This window comes from Chiloscyllium punctatum, chromosome 19 (assembly GCF_047496795.1).
Source record: "Chiloscyllium punctatum isolate Juve2018m chromosome 19, sChiPun1.3, whole genome shotgun sequence".
Classification (NCBI taxonomy): Eukaryota; Metazoa; Chordata; class Chondrichthyes; order Orectolobiformes; family Hemiscylliidae; genus Chiloscyllium; species Chiloscyllium punctatum.
The window spans coordinates 67,175,795-67,193,811 of record NC_092757.1 but is presented as its reverse complement, the minus strand read 5'-3'; the positions used below and the strand labels follow the sequence as shown (position 1 = coordinate 67,193,811).

The 18,017-nt window shown below is 41.5% G+C and overlaps 1 long non-coding RNA gene across 2 annotated transcripts in view; it reads left to right on the top strand.

The window, feature by feature from the left end:
- Window positions 1–17,597, top strand: part of LOC140491242 (uncharacterized) — a 139,455-nt gene extending 121,858 nt beyond the window's left edge. For both annotated transcript variants that reach the window (XR_011963247.1, XR_011963246.1), the window contains exons 2-3: window positions 15,164–15,274; window positions 15,701–17,597. This is a non-coding gene — a long non-coding RNA (uncharacterized lncRNA). The remainder of the gene's footprint in view (window positions 1–15,163; window positions 15,275–15,700) is intronic.
- Window positions 17,598–18,017: the final 420 nt, after the last annotated feature.

The window sequence follows — 18,017 nt, the reverse complement described above, 5'->3', positions numbered from 1 at the left end:
TCATGAAAGGCTCGATATAAATGTGGATTTTCTCTCTCTCTCTCTCTCTCTCTCTCTCTTCCCCGCTCTCCCCCCCCCACCCCCCCCCCCCCCACCCCCAGTTCATGTTCTCTCTCATCTTTGTTTTCCCCTTCATTTCAAGATGACACTTCACCACAAGATCTGAATCATGTTGCCAATTCATGCTCATAGCAAATATTTGCTTTGCTTTCTTTGCCCTCTGGTACCATTCAATACTGTTTGCTACAGTGATTTCAAGTTGATGATAGGGAAATAGGTATGGCTCTGTAATCAAGATGTAAATGAATCAGCAGAATACGTGAGATAAAAGAAGCAGAACTATCCCTTTATAGCACAGTTATTGACAAATTGCTAAATGACTAATTGTTTAATTTACTGAAACACAGGAAATGTTCCAAATTACCTAATTTCACAATCAGTGTCAATGTGAATAAACTTGCACAGAAACTGTCAACACAAAGTGTCCTTCAGGATCTTTATGATTACCAAAGTCTGGAAATGGCTGAGAGCAATGTTATTGCACAGATATTCACTGGACCTATATTGAATTCCTCTCTCCTTTACTTAATAGAAGCTTTAACCTTTTATAGTAAACAGGTTAGCACCTCCTTGAAAATAGAAGAACCAGGAATTTAATATGAGCATTTTAAATATTTATGATAACATCATGCTCAATCATTCCCAAGATCTTATTACATTGATGGATAATTTTAGAAAAAAAAAAGTTTGCATTATTTATTAATCGGGAAATAAGGCATGAGTGCTTCATTTGATATTCCATTCTGAATTTTCATTTCTTTGAATGTCATTTGAAGGTTATAAGTGCTGATGAAGAGGATATCCAGGAACATAGTCATCAATTCACAGGAGTCTGGTATAAATGTTTCCAAAATTGATACAACTTGTGTTGCTTTTGTGCGGTTGCAGAAAATTTAGAAAACACCATATTTTAAATATTGTTACGAACAAGTGAGGAGGGGAATTCAGCTCTTGGCTAGTCACGACAAATGTTCGTTAATGTATGATTTGGAGATGCCGGTATTGATCTGGCGCGTACACAGTTAAAAATCACACAACATCAGGTTATATTCCAACAGGTTTAATTAGAAGCACGAGCTTTAGAAGCGCTGCTCCTTTATCAGGTGGAGCCACCTAATGAAGGAGCAGCGCTCCAAAAGCTACTGCTTCTAATTAAACCTGTTGGAATAAAATCTGGTGTTGCGTGATTTTTATCTTTAATGTATATTTTTGCAGGAAATATTACGCTTCAATTAAAATGTAATCAACTGGATCAAAGATGTGCAGGGCAGGTGAATTGGCCATGGCAAATTGTCCGTAGCGTTAGGTAAGGGGAAGATGTAGGGGTATGGGTGGGTTGCGCTTCGGCGGGGTGGTGTGGACTTGTTGGGCCGAAGGGCCTGTTTCCACACTGTAAGTAATCTAATCTAATCTAATCTAATCTAAAAAATGAAGGACCAAAATTATAAGATTTTCTTGAGTCAAAGAAAGGGAATTTTGCCACCTACAAAAGTGCAGGAAAACACAGCTTCACCTGGAGGGTGGGTTTGGGGCTTTGGACAGTAAGGAGGCAGAAGATAAATGGGCAAGAGTTACATCTTCCATGATTGCATGGGAAGAAGTGAGGAAGTGATAGAAGTGATGGAGGAATGGACCAGAGTAGCACAGATGGATCAGTCCCTGGGGCATACTGATAATAGATCGAAGAGGGAGATGTGTTTGATGGTTGTCTATTTCATTTTTTAAATTATTTATTCACAGACCCACAGGGTTTCCTACCTCTGATCCCAGCCCAGTGAAATCTGGAAGTGCTGGGATTAGGTTGTTTCCAACTGGGTTTTTGAATATGTACTGAAAAAAAACAAATGCTGGAGATCACAGTGGGTTTTTAAATATTATGGTTTCAAACCCGAAACTCACTCCTAAAATCCTTAATCTGTAGCCTTTGGATACTAGTCCAGCAATATAACCATAAAGTGGATCCATTTGGTGCTTGTCCTTTGCTCCATACTTGCAGAAGTTTGAAAGTAATCAAAAATAAAAATTGATGAGACTATGGTAATTGATTGTTATTGACTGTTCTGATCTATATCTCATGCAGTTGGTTGCAGGAATTATGAGCGTTGGTTAGCAGCAAGATTCAAACTGTTTTCTGGGCACATTTTGGCACGTGTTCAAAAAATGAAGCTGCTTGAACATTTCAGCCCGATTACAGCTCCTTATTTTTACACCACAGCTGTGTCCAGAAATTGAGCATTTGTTTTCATATCTTGACATTAATGAAGTCACAATTATATGTTAAGTTAAAGGCCTACATTTTCCTCTGTCTCTGTGTCCCTTCAGGATGTGCATTGGAATACGAATTCTGCACACAGACATCATCCTATTGTCATTCATTTCCTCAGTTCGTATTTACAGTGGCTTGCAGTGCTGTTTGCTTTCTCAATTAGAGACCTCATGAGCTATCAGTGAAGTGACTATGAAGAAAGAGGTTTGAAGATACTGTCTCAAAGTCTAGAGGCTCCCTAGTTTTCACACTCCTCCAATAACATTTAAGGACTGAAATAGGAAAGGTGAAGCAACAACGGTTCAGAAGAAGGAGGATTTGGTTGAGAATATGGATGGAACCGTGTGGACCTTGTGTAAGGAGCTTGGCCTAGACAGGCAGCATCATCTCCATCAATTCCCACAAACCAATTCATAGCCAGAAAAAATTCAGTGACCTCCCCAAATTAGCCTCATTTCAGTTCACACTTTGCACCAACGCAATATAGCATCAGTTCTCCTTCTCAACGGCTTCAACTTTCCAGCACTGACCATGAGAGACCACAAAATCCTTCGCACCTCCTTATTCACCTTTGACTTTTTGTTGATTCGCTTGCGGGACATGGGCGTCGCTGGCTTGCCAGCATTTATTGCCCGTTCCTGGTTGCACTTGAGAAGGTGGTGGTGGGCTGTCATCTTGAACTGTTGCTGTCAATGTGTTATAGGTAGATCCACAATGCTGTTAGGGAAGGAAATCAAAGATTGTGACCCAGTGACAGTAAAGGAACAGCAATATAATTCCAAGTCAAGATGCTGAGTGGCTTGGAGGGGAACTTGCAGGTGTATTCCCATGTGTCTGCTGTCCTGTCCTTTTACATGGAAGTAGTCGTGGGTTTGGAAGGTACTCTCTAATTAGCCTTGGTGAATTTCTGCAGTGCATCCTGTACATAGTACATACAGCTGCTACTGAGCATTGGTGGTGGAGAGGGTGGATGCTGGTGAATGCGATGCCAATCAAGCGGGCTGCTTTGTCCTGAATGGTGATAAGTTTCTTGAGTGCTATTGGAACTGCATTCATCCAAGGAAATGGGGAGTATTCCATCACAATCTTGATTGGTGCATTGTAGATGGTGGACAGACTATGGGGAGTCGAGAGGTGAATTACTCATTGAAGTATTCCTAGCCTCTGACTTGCTCTTGTAGCCATTGTATTTATATGGTGAGTCCAGGTGAGTTTCTGATCAATGATAATTCAAGAATGTTGGTAGGAGGGATCCAATCATAGTAACACCATTGAATGTGAAGAGGCAGTGGTTAGATTGTCTCTTATTGGAGATGGTCAGTGCCTGGCATTTGAACAATGCAAATGATACTTGTCACATGTCAGCCAAAGCCAGGATATTGTCAAGGTTTTGTTGCATTTGAACCTGGACTGTTTCAGTCCCTGAGGAGCTATGAATGCTGAAAACTGTGCAATCACAGATGAATATCCCTTCTTCTGACCTTATGATGGAGGGGAGGTCATTGATGAAGCAGCTGAAGATGATTGGGCCATGGACGTGATCCTGGGGAACACCTGCAGAAATGTTCTGGAAATGAGATGACTGACCTCCAACAACCACGACCTATATGCCAGGTATGACTCCAACCAGCAGAGAATTTGTCTCCTGATATTCATTGATTTGGATTTGCCAGGGCTCCTTGATGGCACACTCAGTCAAAAATAGCCTTCGTGTCAAGGGCTGTCACTCTCGCCTCACCACAGGAACTCAGCTCTTTTTGACTGTTCCTCCACTCATTGTCCAATTTCCTCCACTACCTGATATGCCCCTCTCTGAAATGCTCAGGGAGACAAAGCACTTTAGATTTCTTTCCTTACTTTTAAAAGTTAAACTAGTCAAGATGTAAAGAAGTAAATCTGTTACGCCATTATTCAAATGTTAGAGCCTGTGACAGCAAAATAATTCCAGAATGCAGGTATCCTTCATCTCGTTCCAAATGACTGGTCACTGGCCAGGTATGGATTGGAGTAATAGTTGTAGAAGCCTTGACAGTCTTGTGTGGTCATTTATCAGATTCTTATTACCCTCGTCATCCTACACAACACCACCTCTCTAAGCTGTACAATACCTCAAGTGGTATAATTCCTCAAGAATTTGACATTGTTCCTGGTGCTTTACAGCTTAATTTCTGTAGTTTTTAGGTGACAATGCTCAAACTGTGAGCAAGGTACATTAAAATTGTCAAAATTATTATTGCAAGCAATCAGTCTCGGGAGATGTTGAAGCAACCGTATGACCGATGCTTGAACTTCAGCTTCACCCATCAGCAGCCATTTGGCAGAGCTACCCAAGGAACTCTCTGCAGGAAAGGCTGTCCAGTTGTTGTTGTGACAACATTTCAACAGCTCGCCTCATAAACCCATCTTGCACGTCTCTCACACATTCTCATTGTTAATACTACGACAAAAAAGTCTCTTGTCATCCATTCTCTTTCTCAATTTGACAAATTTGCTTCCAACCTGCTCAACTTCCTTATTTTTCTTCCTTCCTTCTTTGCTTCTTGTCTCTTAGCCATGTTAATTTCCACTTTTATTTCTCCTTTTCCTCCCTTTTATCTTTAACCAGTTCAATTATTCCAAAAGAAAATATCATGCCAAATATATCTCTCCTTAAGGAGGGGTTAAAATAAAACGCAATGTTATTATTTCATTCCTTATTGAGTATTTCTCTTAGCCTGCTTAATTGTGGGCACATATGGTTTACAATTCTGGGCTCAAAGGTTACAAAACACTGCAGTAAGACACCAACTTCGAATAAAGTCTCTGTTTGGGTGCTGGTTAACTCAGTTGGTTAGAACTGAACATATGGTCCTGAAAGATGTCAACAATGTGGGTTCACTTGCTGTTGGGTCTGAGATGGTTGGGAACTGCCTCCTTGCCCCACTTGTGATCATGGAAAGTACTAGCATTCCATCAGAGAAACAGCTCTCAGGGTGAAGCCCCAAATAGCCAAGGACTTGCTTTTGCCAGAACTCACACATAGCATGTTATTTTATCTCTAGGGGAAAACATGAATCAAGCTACAAATGCATGCTACCAGGTTTCTTTAGATTATCGACTGATGGGTGAAAAAGAAGGATTCAATATACAATTTAAGTACCTAGGGAATTATAATCCGAGAATGTGAGTGAATACCTGAACAGATGGAAAATTGGAGCAGCTGAGAATGCCACCGTGGCAACTAACTTTCCCTTTTAGTTATTTTAATCAACCTGCTCAGGCTATAACACACCTCCAGAGCAGATGGGACTGCAACGCTGACCTCCTAGCCCACAGATACACTACCACTGCACCTTTATGCCTTCTGCTTTTAAACTGATGACCGGCAATTCAAGGGCAACTCTTGTGGGGAAGTGGGAATGCTATTTAAAGATGTGAACTGTTCCAATATAAGAATCCAAATTTAACTCTGTCCATAGGTTTCCTGGTACTCATCGGGGAAAATAAGATGAGAATACAGGCTGAGAAAGTGATAGGCAAAAGTGATCTGATCCCAGCTTCCTTGCTCAACTGAATTTTTTCTTTACCCCCACACATTTTGCACTGAGAGTGTGCTTTCACTGTCTTGGAGATGTTTTCCAAGCTTATGGAAATCCCTTCTACACACCTTAGCTGTTTAACCTTCAGATCAGCACTATACAGCCTAACCTTGGGTTTCAGATGAGGATCAAGGAGCAGCATTAGCCACACCAAGAGCCGCCTTCTTCACAACCACTAGCCAGCCCAGATAACACGGTGATGATATGGCATCCCAGTTCACAGGAGGGAATGCCCTCAACACAGGGAGTGCAAGCCAATGATAAGTTTCCTGTACATGCCTGAGACCGAGATGATTCCTTTCAGGTAGTCAAAGAGAGGGCTTTGGAAAGGTTGGGTGGGTGGGAGTTACATTGGGGCCTAGGGCATTAGTGTCAGAAGTAGCTCTGAGCCCATAATTTTCATCCCTGGCCCTGGTCACAGACACTTGAGCCTCCTGGAGGTAGATCTGCTGCCTCGGAGAGAGGGTGACTCTTGCCCATGCCAGGAGTCCAACAGATCTTTTCAACATACAGCATCTGCTACACTGAAACTATCAGACAGTTCTGCATAACTAGGAAGATCCCACAATGAACGTCTGCTGGAGGTGCATCAGGAAGATAGACAGGTTTATCATCAGACTGTGTTATGACACACATCTCATGACCACCTGTCCGGAGAGCAGATCTCTGGCACTGCTGCACAGTGCCTTCTTTACTGGGCAAGCTGGGTTTGCATCGCCAACGGCACACAAGGGAACTGTAGTCCTTTATTTCTCTGCCACTGGCTGAATTCCCAAAGGTCCAGAATGTAATTGTCTGCACACACACAAGTCTATGAAGACACACATCCCTTCCCTCCAGATCATCCTCTCACTGGTAATAGTATTGGTTTCCTTGGTGATCTCTTTGTCCCTTTAATATCGTTAAATGCAAAACATAAAGTCTGGGTTTTCTGTTGTCATAAGTAATTAATCTATTATCAACGTAGTGTGACTTCCAACCTAGGCATGAGTTATCGGACTATTGTGGACATGAAGGGTCCTTGGGAATTAAAGTAGAAAATAGCTGCAGCCTCGAAATGTTGATTTATTTTATATATAAATTTTCCAAGTTAAACTGCAGAGATTTTGGAGAGGGAAAGGCACCCTGCTCCAGTCCGACATCATAGTGACAGGGGATAGATTTCCATAATTTGTAATGCTTTAATGCACTCAGCTATAAATACCCCACCATTTCCTTGCCCTAACTTGCCTAAGTTTCACCTCAAAAATTTTGTGGGGCATGCTGGAAAATCATACCCAGTGTTTTAAATTTGAAAACAATACATATGGACAAGCATTTGACATATAAATTTACCATTTTGCACGGCTTTATGGCATTGATTTTATTAACAATTTGTTTGGTTGAATACCCATTCCCCAGTTCGAAAGGTCAGAGTACTCCATGCCACATTCACATTGCCCCAGAATTTCTGGCTGTGGGTCTTGGCCTCACTGCGTTTGTACTGGGCACAGGTCAGGGAGAAAAATGGGATTTCTTATCTTCGTTCCTCAGTGGCCACTTCAGAGAACAGGCACTAAAAGAAGCAAGCTAAGAGCAGAAGTAGCTGGGCAATTTTTTTTTTTCTCTCCCAGAAACATTCATTTTTACAAAATCGCAGAATTATTACAGTGCAAAGGGAGGCCAGTCAGCACATTGTGTCTGTGCAGACTCTTCGGAAGGTTACTGCATCCTGCTGCCATTCTTACCCTGCCTTCTGCCTGTAACCCTGCATATCCTGCCTTTCCAAAGAGTAATCCAATGCTCTCTTCAATACTTCGATTGAACCTCCCTCCACTTCATTCTTAGTCAGTGAATTCCAGATCCTAACTACTTGCTGTGTGAAGTTTCTCCTCCTGTCTTTTGTCAATTGTCTTAAATCTGTACCAAGGTAAAAACAATGACTGCAGATGCTGAAAACCAAATACTGGATCAGTGGTGCTGGAAGAGCACAGCAGTTCAGGCAGCATCCAACGAGCAGCGAAATCGACGTTTCGGGCAAAAGCCCTTCATCAGGAATAAAACTTTTATTCCTGATGAAGGGCTTTTGCCCGAAACGTCGATTTCGCTGCTCGTTGGATGCTGCCTGAACTGCTGTGCTCTTCCAGCACCACTGATCCAGTATTAAATCTGTACCATCTCATTCTCAAACCTGTCATGATTGGGAACTGTGCCTCCTTAACTACTGCATCTGGACTCCTCTGGGATTCAAATATCTTTACCGAATCTCCTCTCATGCTTCTGCTCTGCAAGGGGAAAGGTCCCAACTCCTCTGAATTATCCATGTAACTCAAGTTCCTTGTTCCCAGAATCATTCTTGTGAATATTTTCTGCACCTTCTCCAGTGCATGTTAGTCCCAGTATCTAGGGTTATTGGGTCTCCAAACAATTTGACCTCTCAACCTTGCTAATAGAAAGAGCTACAGTTCGCTGCATGTACAAGTTGCACATGATAATATGAAAAAATATTTCTAACAATAGTTCTATTTATCATAACATCTACAACAAAAGGAAGTATGTAACACATTCCCGGCTGAACTGAACACAATATAAGTATCAAGAACTGCCTCCATTCTCAGAAAGAAAAAAGTCCTTTATAATTTTGACGAGTGCATTTCATTCAAGTGGCACTTCAAATAAAGAATGGGATTGTATTTCCAAGTAAACATGTGTTTCTGAGGAGAGGTAATTGACCTGAAACATTAGGCCAGATTTTAAATGTAGTCTCTGGATTACAACATCTGGATGGACCTGGGATCCTGACCCTGCTCCTTAAATGCACCACTCTTCTGGTATTATTCGTAAGTACAAATGCCCTTATTAAGGAGGAGGGAAGCTCAGCACTAAAAGAGTGGAACTGAGTGCCTTCAGGAGGTGGGTTTCAGGCATCCTTGGAAAAGGCAGGTGGCAGCCATTTTGGTGTCTGCCACCATCTTGCCAAGGGGACCGAGCAGTTTTCAAATGGCCAGCAGGTTAGCTGTATTGCATTGAGGGCATCCGGTTAAGACAATGCACACATTCTAGTGAGGATCACCAAGAAATTCAACAGTTCTCAAAATTAAATGGAATTTCTTTCATTGGCCCTGCACTGGCTCCAGTTGCTCTACCATCAGCCTGGATGAGTTTACCATAATCCACATTGGAAACTGTAAGACCAACTTCCCCAGTCTGTTCACAGGAAATGAGACCCATGCGTCATTTAGAAGCAAATGAATCTCGTCTGTGGGCATTTGAAAATTGAGACATTAACTTTATTTTTCTTTTCACAAATGGTGCCTGATGTACTGAGCATTTTCTGTTTTATATTTTACAGCAAATGATCTAATCGTAGACACATCACAGTTGACTTGAGTCTGACATTAACCAATGAACATCCGCAGTAAATCCCAAAGTTAAACAACACAGAGTGACTAATTCACCACAAACCGGCAGGCTAATAACCCCTCCCCACCCCACCTCCCCACCACCTCTCACTCCACAACTGAAAACAGGCAAGAGCTTGGTTAGAATGAAGGGGAAAGGATGTCCCTTCTCTGCTCCCATCGTCTATCAAATGGACCTTGTTTAATATCTGCCCTGATGTCATTGAATCAAGGCCTCAGCCAAGGATCAGAGATAGCTTACCAGCAGCAGGGGGATTGAGGCCTGGATGGATAGATGTTTAATTTTGACTTTAGATTGTCCTTTGGAAAGTGAAGATCAGGAGTGCATCATTTTGAAGGGAGTAAAATTGAAAAGGAGGGAGCCAAGAAGTCTTCTGTCAACAAGTAAATATTGAAAGGATGGTAAGAGAAGAATCTTCTGCTCTCCCTGATAGTAAACCTAGTGGTGGGAAGGGCATTAATTGTCCCCGAGCCCTGTTGTTTTCACACTCAGTTCACCGGAAGGCTTTCCTAGTTGAGGCATTGAAGTTGCCAGATAATGATTTCATGAGGGCTTCATTCCACCATTAAACATATTAACAGAGCTGCAGGAGGACCTGTTGTCAGGAAGTGTACAAGGTGACTAAGATCACGTGACCAGCTTGTCACAAAGGAGGGAATCTGAAGTTAGGGATCCCACAATTAAAGGCATGCAGTAGCGTGTTTTGAGAAGATTTGTAGCTCAGATTGAGGTTCTGGATGTAGGTTTGCTCGCTGAGCTGGAAGGTTCATTTCGAGACATTTCGTAACCCTACTAAGTAACATCTTCAGTGGACCTCCGGGCAAAGCACTGCTGATAATTTCTGCTTCCTATTTATATGTTTGGGTTTCTTTGGGTTGGTAATGTCATTTCCTGTGATGATGTTATTTCCAGTTCTTTTTCTCAGGGGCGGTAGATGGGGTCTAACTCAATGTGTTCGCTGATAGACAAACAGAGACACACATGAAATTTATCAACAAATATATCGAGTTAGAACCCATCTACCACCTCCTGAGAAAACGAATACGAAATGGCAACACCAACCCAAAGAAACTCAAACTTATAAATAGAAAGCAGGATTTTGGTGTAGATTTACTCGCTGAGCTGGAAAGTTCATTTCCAGACGTTTCGTCACCCTACTAGGTAACATCTTCAGTGGGCCTCAGGCAAAGCACTGTACATGATTTCTGCTTTCTATTTACACTCTATATGGTTGGGTTTCTTTGGGTTGGTGATGTCATTTCCTGTCCTGTTCTTTCTCTCAGGGAGTGGTAGATGGAGTCTAACTCGATGTGTTTGTTGATAGAGTTCCAGTTGGAATGCCATGCATCTAGAAATGCTCGTGCATGTGTCTGTTTGACTTGTCCTAAGATGGCTGTGTTGCCCCAGTTGAAGTGGTGTCCTTCCTTATATGTATGTAAGGATACTAGTGAGAGAGGGTCATGAAGTTTTGTGGCTAGTTAGTGTTCATGTAGTCTGGTGGCTAGTTTTCTGCCTGTTTGTCCAATGTAGTGTTTGTTACAGTCCTTGCATGGTATTTTGTAAATGATATTCGTTTTTCTTGTTGTCTATATAGGGTCTTTCAAGTTCATTAGCTGCTGTTTTAGTGTGTTGGTGGGTTTGTGGGCTACAGTGATGCCCAGGGGTCTGAGTAATCTGGCAATCATTTCCGAGATGTCTTTGATATAGGGGAGAGTGGCTAGGGTTTCTGGACCTGTTTTGTCTGCTTGTTTGGGTTTGTTGCTGTGAAATCGGCGGACTGTGTTCATTGGGTACCCATTCTTTTTGAATACAGGTGATTTTCCTCTGCTCTGCATAGTTCCTCTGTGAATTATCAGCAGTGCTTTGCCCAGAGGCCTACTGAAGATATAACCTAGTACGGTGATGAAATGTCTGGAAAAGGCATGCAATGTCTGATCCAGAGATTCTACATCAGGAAAGAGAGGTCCTAGAATGCCTGCCCTTACTGCTGATCATCCTGTGACTCACTCATCACCCTGTAACGCCCACTTGTGAAATCCCCCACTTCCCCACAATAGATTGCTGCTCAGTAGCCTTGATTACTCAGTGACCACAGGACCCCAAAGTGGGTGTCTTTCCTATAGCAGCCATAGCCACCCTCATAGCGCTGCTGAGCACAACAGCTGTCCTGGACAGCTGAAGTGTTCTCCGACTGGGAGGGAACACACCTGTCTATTGAAAGTTGTGCTGTGTCCCTTCATCCGTTGCTGTAGCCTTTGCTCAGTCTCACCAATGTACCATGCCCTGAGGCATCACCCCCACCTCTCACAGATTTATACCCTTTTACACGCACATTCACTCACATACACATACACACACTCTCTCACAAACACTCATACCCTCCCCTCCCCACACTACACTCACCCACATATAAGTTAGTGAGGTGAATTTGTACTTGCAGAATTACATTTTATTTTGCTCAAAAACTGCATGAATCCATGTAAGATTCTGTAAAACCATTTTTTAGATTAGAATCTGTCTGAACATTGGAGCACAGACAGCCTCACACAGGGCACCTTACACCTTCAATGCATTATCTGGGCCAGCATGGCACCTATTGTTAAAGTTCACTTGAGAATGTAACTTTAAGAAAGTTCTGGGTTTTACATATGAAAGAACTGAAACCAACATGGTCATTCTAAAAGATGAGAGACTTTACAAACAATCCAGGTCTTTTTCAATATATAATTTCAGTTACATCACACTGTAAACCTTTGCTATAAACTCTGTGTCCTATGATCTTATACTCCACAACCCCCTGATGAAGGAGCAGTGCTCCGAAAGCAATTGCTTCCAAATAAACCTGTTGGATTAAACCTGGTGTTGTGTGATTTTTAACTTGGTAGTCATGACTTCCCCAACCAGGGGACCTGATCCCAGTACTGGGAAATCCATTTCCCTAGAAAGAGCATTGTACGTTGAAAGATGTGCGAAGCCGATCTGAGATAAACACATTTGCACATGTCGTCCCCACAAGGTTGAAACGAAGAAAGGAAACAACCAGTGACTGCAAAACTTTGATAATCCAGGAACAGGAAGTAAATAAATTCTTGAAACAAATAAAGCACTTTTCATTGGTTTTGCACAATTTAAGAAAGACATACCTAGTTGAGCAGAAGAAACCAGTAACTGTGGCAGGGCTCAGTGCAAAGCTAAACAGTGCAGGTAAATTTCCAATACTGAAAGGAAGATCTAAAACCTCAAGTCATAAAAAACATCAATTAGCAGTGGAGCCTAATTTACACTACCTGAGAGGTTTGGACAAACAGAGGGACCAAAAGCAAACTCCAAACTGGGCACTTTGTAGAAGAATTTTGAGGTAAAGCATTTCTTTGGAATTTGAAAAATAAATCTGAAGTTGAATAAGTCAACACATTACTTTAGTCATAAGAGCAGTAGCAGATGATGTAATTGCAAGGCAAGGTGCAAATAAGATATCAAATAATTTTTTTTAAAGTCTGACAAGCTTTAACAACATTTCACTCACTGGGCTACAATAAGATGTTGGAAAGTGTAAAGTTCAGTGGAGGGTTCGAGAGACAACATGAACCAGGAGATGATTTTATTCATGACCTTTTCATTTGAAGGATGCAGATATGGAGACCTAAAACCAAAAAAATAAAAGTATGTATTATTTTAGGTGGAACTCATAAATCTGTATCAGGTATTCTGCAACCCAAGGAGGGCCTCACTTTAGAATATATGCAGGTATTGAGACAAACACAGGTAAATAAGCAGGACAGAGTGATCCTGAGAGTTGAAGGAAACTTAGTTCAGAAAACCTCAGGTAAGCAAACATTTCCTTAAGCACATGACGGTAGTTGTGTCAAAAGGGAAGCTACACTGGGAGGGAAAATGCAAGATGGCCATTTAACCCTATTAACATTGAGTTGCTATAAAGTACTAAAGGATGAACAGTGTCCTAAAAAAAAAGCGCACTACTTTCACAGCACAAAATTGACATGCTGAGAAGATACCAGAATAAACCTTGATTTTCAAAGATTCAAAAGGAAAAGCCTCCACACATTAGGCTATGAATTAAGTTGAAGAAGTTCTACCAGAAGAAAAAAACAGCAAGTTTCCTTTTTGAGATCTTTCACCCTAATCACACATCATTCCAGAATGCAAAGAAACATTTCAACAGACATGTCACCAGCTTTAAAATAGACACTGGAGCAAGTGTAACAGATTTATCTGACAATGAACCATAGTTATCATCTGTATTGTGTGTAACCAATAGAAACCCAGTTACTCAGCCCAAGAGCAATGCAATAAAAGAGAAATCTCAGACAGCACTCCAGTACAAGGAAAGCAGATATTGGAAACACTCTGCTGGATGAAGGGTTGTAATCACAGTTACTTAGCATAGGACAGTCAACCCTTTGTAAGCAATTTATTCCATTTGTTAAGTAAGAGCAGTTTAGGTATATTTGTTAGACAAAAAAAACCAACCTTGACAATTGAGGATGTTTCATTGAAATCAGAGAATCACTAGACTGTTCGTGTGGAATGTTTTGGTTTCATTAAACTAATGAAGGCAGCATCCTGCCCTTTAACCAAAGTTTTATGGAACTCTTCCCTGGGTCTTCCTCCAACTCCTCTTCAGCTCCCTGTTTAGGACTGCAATCTACGAGGCGGTGCCAAGTGATTAGAGTTGCCTTCCTACCTTGAGCATCGTTCATATATCCACCTTCTAGGGAAATGCTGTGTCGATCCATTGTCTGAATCCTTTTGGCCCATGACCATGAGACAACAATTCATGATATCAGGATAACCATTGTTCTCTTGCCCACCTCTACTTGAAACTTAGTTTTCCTTCTTTCTCAGACTAAAACATCTATTCTTCCAAACACTGAATTGATAATAAGATGGTGTGGGCACAATAGACTTTAATATCAGTTCTACGGAGCATCCTGAACTCAATGATTCTTGTGAACTTTGCTTTTGTAATTTTACTGAAGACTTAGGCCTATGGTATCACAGTGAAATGTGATTGTTCGCTTCACAGGAAGTACTAAGTATTTGAACTCAAAGTCTTCTATTTTAAGGCGAACTCCATTTCCAACAGATACATGATCTACATAATTAGGAATTTTCTTTAAATAGAAAAGCTTGTATTGACCTTAATCTTATCAGGAACATTTAACAGCAATGATCCAAAAGTAATTTCAGAAAAGATTCCTAAATTATTCACTGAACTAAGAAGACTTATGACTGAATAAAGCATTGCTGTCCAAAAAGATGCTCAACACAAATGTATTTTCATGCCATGGAAAACACCACCTACTTATGAAACATAACCAACTTCAGGTCACGATATGACCAGATAGAAGTCATTTCTCCTGTCACTTAGCCTATAGCACACTGTTCTGGAATGGTTCCAGTTCTTGAGTGTAACTGTGTTCTTTGTATTTATTTAGACTTTCAAACTTAATGATACTCAAGTAAGAGATATTCATCCAATGTCCTTGTTGGTCAAAAGCTTGACAACATTGTCCAAAAGTACCACCTTCATGTAGTTGGATATGAACAGCTGCTTTTGGCAAGTTAGTTGGATGAGAAGTCAAAATCAGCCAGGGGTTTCTGTCTTAACTTTACTGCTGAGAGAACACCACTGAAAATAGATTAAGTAAGATTTGGATATGACTCAGACATATCAAGTCAAATGATTCCATCCTCAAGCTGCACTTAACAACAAAGCTTAGAGACAAATTGGGAGCACATGTGCAAGGTAATGCAATTCAAACTGGAGATTTGAACATAGGGTTTGCCTAAAGATCATGAAACAGGGATTCTTTTTTTTCTTCTTTTTTACAAGGTGCATGAAGCTTTAATCAGTTCACCAGGAAGAAAAGAAACACCCGAGTGGCCGGTGACAAGCAGTTCCCTTCACATCAAAACCAGGGATTCTTTATTCTGCTGGCATCAGGTAATTACAAACGTGAAGGGAAGTTAAGGTTAAATATGGAAGAAACCTTAATTATCTTTAGCTAACATCTGGTTGAGGAAATCCTCTGATTGCCTGATCTTTCTCCCTAAGGCCTCCTTCCCCCAAAGACCATGTTTTCTCCAAAGAGTGTCCATTCACTTTCTTTCTGGGTGCCCTCCCTCAACATCGCCACCTGCTGCTGGAGGTTCCATTACATATCTCCCTGCTTGAGACTAAACGTAGACAACCACAAATAGGCACAGTTGCTAGCCAGTTCTGTAATTATCAGGTTCAATGTTTTGTTCCACATTAGTGGTAGCGCTTTATTTTTGCATTACTGATCTGGGCAAATGATATCTAGCACATGCTCAAGAGGATCCTCCAAGCCTCTTATCTATGCTGATACTCTACCCTTTTCTCCAACAGTGACAGGGCATCTCCCAAGGACATATCAAGTGGGAGCTCTGCTTCATCTGGCAAAATGAGGGCTACAAGGCCTGATACCAACTAGATGGAGACAGTTCATATGATTTTTCAGAAACCGTGGTGATGCAAGTGGATAAAAGAACACGCCAATTCCCTGCTACTCAAGCAGTTCTCGGATCCCATACAGGTTGATTGATCTTGGGTGCATGGATCAAGGTCAAATGCTCCTGGTATTGTAATGGTGTTATTTACAGGAGTCACTGTACATGTTTTCCAAGGATGCCCAGAGGTTTTTAATATGCCCACCCCCAATACCACTGATATTCTCAATGTCCTTACTTCACCTGGAAAATTGATCAGGTCACAAACATCCGGAAACCCCAGATTATGAAAGGTATGATGGAGGGCAGGTAGACAGAGCTTAATATAGCCATGTTAGTCTGAAGCAGAGACCTGGATGAGAGAAGAGACATTAAACAGCTCAGAACCCTCAACAAGTTGTTCACAGTAAAACTGGGGAGTAATGGGATTGGTCGCCAAATTTCATGCTCACTATTGGACAGGTTGGTACCACTCTACATAAAACTGAGCCTCTCTCTAAAGGAATCTCTCAACTCCACAACCACCCACTTACACCCCTGCACCCCCCACCCCCCCCCAACCCACCAAAAACCTGTCCCCAACTGTTCTCGCTGCAATACCAAATCAGTTTAATGTCTACTGAGAAGGGAAGGCTGTTGCCCTGAATGGGTCTCTGTGTCCAATGGCTGGGGTGGCCATAGTTGTTGAGGGCAGTCTTGTATGAAATATCCAGATTGACACAATTCTAATGCCCCTCTTAGAGCATCCCTTCGGCAGGGTTGGCTGTGAGGCTTACTGTGGAAATAGGACAGCAGAGACTGGAGCTGTGCATCGAGTTCCATTCACAATTCTTCCCATACAGAAGCAGCAAAGTCTGGCTATATTAAGGCTTGAGCCAAAGGATGCTCACCCCCACTGTCTTAGGGGCAATTAGGAATGGGCAATGAATGCTGGCCTAACCAGCCCTGCACACATCTCCTGAACAAAACAAAAAGTGTAAAGATCCCGTTACTTCTTGTATAGCATTCTGATTTGGAAACAGGCCCTTCGGCCTATCAAGTCCACACCAACCCTCTGAAGAGTAACCCACCCAGAACCATTCCTTTATTTCTCTATATTTCCCCTGACTAATGCACCTAACATCATGGGCAATTTAACACGGCCAATCCACCTAACGTGCACATCCTTGGATTTTGGGAGGAAACTGGAGCCAACTGACACAGACACAGGGAGAACGCGCAAACTCCACACAGACAGTTGCCCAAGTCTGGGATCGAATTGGGGTCCCTAGCACTGTGAGGATGCAGTGTTAACCACTGAACCATTGTGCCACCCTAAATTGCTTGTAAAAAATTTTTATGTTGCTGCTTATGAGAAAGATGATAAAATAGTCTGCATCACTTTTGTGCTCCTAAATTGCATTCATGGCATAAATCATAGCAACAGAAGCTTTTCAGCTTTTAGAAACTCTTAAATATTAGCCCAGAGCATTTCAGTCAGTACAAAGGAAATTGTTTCCTCGGCTCTTAGGAGTTCCCAAGGATAAGTATGAGCTGTTATATCAATTAAAGATCCTCTCTTAGGCTTGCCACACATAGAATTCAGTCCTACTTTGATCATTTGAATGGGTTTGCCTTGCATGACCCACTTGCTAAATTGTTCAAGATGTAAGACTAATATTATGAAACCTATCTTGACTGTTAGATGACCTTTCTGGTTAAAGTCACTGGTTTAAAAGTATCCCTCACTGAATTAAATCAAGTTGCTCTGCCTCTGCCCTGGGTCCTGAATTGTTGGCATGTGGGTTTGTTTTAAATAAAGGTCACCTTTTAATTTAATTAGCTTTGGTTAATTTTCATAAAATATATCAACTGGTTTGTTGCTCAGAATTTTAAATCCTGTGTCTATTAAAAAGCTATTTGTTACTTGTTGTTTTTGATGAAGTTTACAATTTGCAGAACTGTCATAACAGACTCATTGAATATATACTGAGTAGCACAACAGCCCCCTCCCCACTACCCTTTCCAATAGTGCAATAGATTTAAAAAAAAACACTTATTGGCCCTGACACTGAAACATTTGCTTGCTTGATTTCCACATTGCCAACTATGTATGATCTCCCAAGGTCAGTGTATTTATATAAGCATTGGCTGTTCCTATCTCAGTCAGAGCCCATTGACAGAAGCAAGCCAAGCACATGGAAAATGCACTTTGTGGCTGCTATTTAAAGGGTATT